At 37.6% G+C, this 5,064-nt stretch overlaps 1 long non-coding RNA gene across 1 annotated transcript in view; it reads right to left on the bottom strand.

Annotated features, from left to right (window-relative positions):
- Window positions 1–722: 722 nt before the first annotated feature.
- Window positions 723–5,064, bottom strand: part of LOC107833410 (uncharacterized) — a 13,464-nt gene continuing 9,122 nt past the window's right edge. Inside the window, exon 3 of the long non-coding RNA XR_001659157.1 lies at window positions 723–745. This is a non-coding gene — a long non-coding RNA (uncharacterized LOC107833410). The remainder of the gene's footprint in view (window positions 746–5,064) is intronic.

Genomic DNA, 5,064 nt, shown 5'->3' on the forward strand with positions numbered 1-5,064 from the left:
AAGTATGTAAACTAGGAGCTCCTGTTCAGGGTTGCTAAGTATCCTCTGTGGTCTAATTCCATTTCTTGGTTGGGTGAACAGGAGTCTGAAAAACAGTCTAACAATGTTGATCCAGAAGTTTCCTCTGGGCTTCTGGTCTCTGCATCTAAAGTGAGTACTCGACAGTTTCTGATAAAATAAGATAAAGAGCGACTAATCTAATTCCTTTTCTGGGTTAAAGTGAGTACTCCACAATTCCAAATCCTTTTCTGGGGTAAAAGCAATACAAACTAAGCTGATTCTGATTCCATTTCTGGGCTGTATAATGTTGATCTAAGTAGTGCGTACTCCACAATTTCTAATTTTACTAATAAACTAAAAATAATCCTTCTCTGGGTTAAAGATGAGTACTCTACCTACACAGCCACACAGCCACAGTCGCCCCTAGTAACACAATAAAACCACCTTGATAAAGTTTGTTTTGGTCTGTGGACTGCAAAGATGGCACTGAACGACTGCACCTAAACGCCCCACAACGTCAGACACAGTGACGTTGGTTCCAAAGTTCTATTGACCAATAGCAGAGGAGCTGGGCATAGAAGGCAGCTCTCATCATTAGTATAATGATGCACACGGAAAAGTAAAAACAAGAGAAGAGGCAATGACAAAAGAACGAGGGCTTGTACAAGGAAAAGACAAAACAAAATATTTACTTTTCTTGTAAACTCATGTGTAAGGGGAAATGAAAAAGAAAATATATACATTACTTCACAGAAACTCATGTGTAAGGAAAAGGAAAAACTAAATATATATTTATGCTTTTATTTCTTATTATGTCAGTTTTGGTCCTCCATAGATTTCAGACAAGTCACTAAAACGCTATTCTCCGCTTTGGCCAACAGAGGGTATGTCATTCTTTCCTAAGGAAATGCTTCAAATCATTCTTGAAAACTAAGCCTGAGTAAAAGAAAAATATACCTTAGTACATTAAATTTTAACATACTTTAAATTGTACTATTTTGAAACAACTTTTTTGTGCCTAGTATATTTTAATAGTATTTAAATAGTATAAATGTACAATTTTTAGTGTACTTGGCATACTTCAATGTACTTTTTTGGAACAACTTCAAGTAGTACTTAGTATACTTTATGTACACTTTATGTAGTATTCAAGAGATTGATTAGTATATTTTGAATGTACTAATTCTGTCATAGAATTATATTAAATATATACTTTTAATATACTTTAAATATATTTTAAATATACTACTAATACATTAGTAATGTATTTAAATTACACTTAAATTTTACTTTTGATTTAATGCCATTGCTAATAAAGAACATTTTAATTACTTATAAAAGTCTTCTTTATTCCTACTTTCCTATTTTGTACATTACATGCATAACTACACTGCAGTACTTGCATTGTAGTTATGCAATGTAGTAGACTACAATTACATGAAAAGATTACGCAAGATGTTCAAGGTAATTCAAATATTTTGTTTTATTGACATTTTAAAATGTCCAATTTTACTCAACTTTATGAACTTTACATAAATGATCAGTTTACAAGTCAGAAGTGAACACAATGAACATGAAAATTTTAGTGTGACTAAAAAACTAATTTATTACTTTAAAGAACAAAAATAAAAGAACTTTTAAAATTAAAAACAGAGAATTAAAATAAAAGAACATTTTAATGTGAACATCTCATTTCTTCTTTTTTTTCAATGAAGTGTTTGTTGTTACATTTGCGTAATAATTTGGTGGATAAAGAACAGAGGAAAACCGTTGTGGTGGATGTAGCAATACCAAGTGACTGCAACATCAGGAAAAAGGAGCACGAGAAACTGGAGAAATACCAGGGCCTCAGAGAGGAACTGGAAAAGACGTGGAAGGTGAAGACCACAGTGGTGCCTGTGGTCATCGGGGCCCTCGGGGCAGTCACCCCCAAACTGGAGCAGTAGCTCAAACAGATCCCAGGAACATCAGACATCAGTCCAGAAATGTGCAGTTCTAGGCACAGCCAAGATACTGCGCAGAACCCTCAAGCTCCCAGGCCTCTGGTAGAGGACCCGAGCTCAGAGGATGAAAGAGACCACCCGCGGAGGGTGAGAAGGGAATTTATAATTATTTGAGTGACATTATATTAGAGTTTTTTTTTTTTAAGTTTAATTACCGCCCATTGGTACATGTGTTAGTAATGTAATTCAATGCCAACAAATAAACCTACCATTCTCTGACCAGATGTTGATTGCAAAGCTTGGTCACCAACATTAGTCTGCAATATTGACAAAAAGCAAAAACAATACAACAGTTTAATAATTTAAAATAAAAATTAATATTGTTAGAGATAACGATGAACAAAAATGTAAAAAAATATGATTATTATTTATGAAACCAACGCAAGTTTGTTTATATATTTACTGCACTGTATATAACTGAACGAAGATAATGAATAAACAAACTTACCACCAACAAGCAACACGTTAGCAGCCTTTGTCTCTTTGGGCTCCTTTTGTGACCCACATTTCATTTCCATCAGTTGTTGTCCCGTTGTGTTGTCGTCTAACTTGGAGTAGTACATCACCAGCTTGAATTTACAAAAAATACTATTATCAAGGACCTCTCTACTTTTAATAAGGCTTTTATTTTGAAACTTTCAGTAAGTTTCATTTAAAATGGCAACACTAATTCCATGTGTAATAGTGATTGGGTTAAATCAGTTATATAATGCTCAAAGCACAAGTAATTTAGAATACCAGCTAAGTCCTCCTCTATAGCAACAGACAGTTCCGCCATGTTGTAGTTCTGACATGCTGCTCAGGCCTCTGTTTTAACTGAGTCTTGGCCATAGATAGAACTACAGCTATGGCAGTTATGGCTGCTGGTTTGTAGTCCAAACCAGCAGCTCTGCCTTTCTCTGTATTCTGTTGCTATAGCGATTAATCCTCAGCCAACTGCCCTGTGTGTGAGACAGAAAGGTGGAGAATGATTTCTATCTTTATGAGAAACCCATGAAATGCTAATGTTTGTGCTAATGTTACTATCCTGAGGAAAAAAAAACATAAAAAAAGCTTATTATTGCACCGCCTATGGCGGTGCACTGACGTCACTGATGTCAGAGGAATTTATTTTAAAACTTTCAGTAAGCATCATTTTAATGACCACACTAATCCAGTGTGTAACAGTGGTTTGGTTAATCCAACTATATAATGCTCAAAACAGCAAATAGTTCTCCATGCCAGCTCAGCCCTCCTCTGTAATAATTGAGTGTTCCACCATGTTGTAGTTCTGACCTTCTGCTCTGCCCTCTGTATTAAAGTGTTCCGCCATGTTTAGAACTACAGAGTCTTTGTAGTCCAAACCAGCAGCTCTGCCTTTCTCTGTATTCTGTTGCTATAGTGATTAATCCTGAGCCAACTGCTGTGTGTGTGTGTGAGACAGAGGTGGAGAAGGATTTCTATCTTTGAGACACCCAGTCAGTTTTGATGAAAAAAGCAGACCGAACAACTGCTTCCCGTTCAGGATCCGTAAGACTGATCCAAAAACCGTTTGAAGCATATGAGAGGGCTATTTGTCGTCTCCGATAATCCAGTGATTCATATCTATAGGTCACTCACAGTAATTGCAGTGATGAGAGAAACATTGTGTGCACTGAGCTCAGAAATATGTAAAACACTGGGGTGGAGCGTCAGTTAATCATGTCCCATCACTTTGCTCTGAAGCACCTGGACCGAAAACCGTAAGCCCTAGGGAAATTTTGAAAACATTTTATGGGAGCAGGCATGCATATCAATGTCATGACCGACTTTCATACCAATAGAGCAATTTTTGCTGCCATGTCAGTCACTGCTCTCCCTATGCATTGCTATGGGCAGGCCCCAAATATGAAGAATAAAGAGACATTCTATTGGGGGTAGAACAATAGGTGCCTGCCATGCCAGTCACTGCTCTCTCTATCCCTCGCTGATGGATGAATTTTTCATTGAGTGATCAAATTACTCTTTCAAAGTAACTATGCAATCCCTGGTAATACGCTAACTACACTATATATCTGTCATGAGGTGTGATTGTTGGTGGTGAGGAGACGATGCAGGTTGAACCCAGGATGTTGAAGAAAGTGAATAATTTAATGAATGGAGCTCTACAGTCCAGAAACACAGGCAGCACGGTAGCAAGTAGCACGCAGCTAATACCGGTAGCAACTGAGTATAAGACTGAAAACGAGAGCTGAGTCGACACAGGACTTATCAGTTCAACTGTGAGCGACACACGCATGAGCACACTAGAATCTGACGACGACACTGACTACGACAAGGATCCGACAACGAACACAGACACAGGTGGGTTTAAATACACACGGGTAATCAGGGGAAATGAGACACACATGGGGAGCAATCAACGGGAAGGACAGGACCCAGACTCACAGGAACAGGACTACACAGGAAAAACTCAAAAACACGGATCTTGACAATATCATATGTGTGTAGGCCTGTCACAATAACAAATTTTGATTTTTGATAAATTATATTGTTGATTTGAGACCATTTTTAAATAATATAATGTTAATGGCAAAATAATAATGCAAGAACACAATCTGAAAGATCAGTAAACTTTAAATTATAATAAACATTTAACACTGCAACTGGAAGACATTTCAAATATCCAAAATAAATTAACAAAACGACAAAAAAAAAATGAATTTTGAAGTCTTTGTAAATGTTCCTTCAAAAAAAGTTTAGTTGAGAGCAAAGCACCAACCTGAAAGCTTTTATCAGACAGTTTTGGGTAGAAAGAAAGAAATAAAAAGAGAAACGATAAATCATGCCAATGGAAATGATTGAATTTGTTTTAATTTATCATGAGCACGGAGCTCGGTTCATTGTGCGCGTTGAAGCGGCCCACGCCGCCCCCGCCGCATGCGCAGCGTGTCGCAGCGCCTCGTGCGCCTCTGGATCTTTGCAACTCGGTGCGAATCACGCGCGCCGCTCTCCCAGGCGGCTCCAATGTAAACCTTATCTATAAACGCCATTCCTCTGTCTTGGCTCAAAAACGCGCTCAATCCGAACTGTTAAAACTGCG

Source organism: Poecilia formosa, unplaced genomic scaffold, assembly GCF_000485575.1.
Source record: "Poecilia formosa unplaced genomic scaffold, Poecilia_formosa-5.1.2 Scaffold380, whole genome shotgun sequence".
In the NCBI taxonomy this organism is placed as follows: domain Eukaryota; kingdom Metazoa; phylum Chordata; class Actinopteri; order Cyprinodontiformes; family Poeciliidae; genus Poecilia; species Poecilia formosa.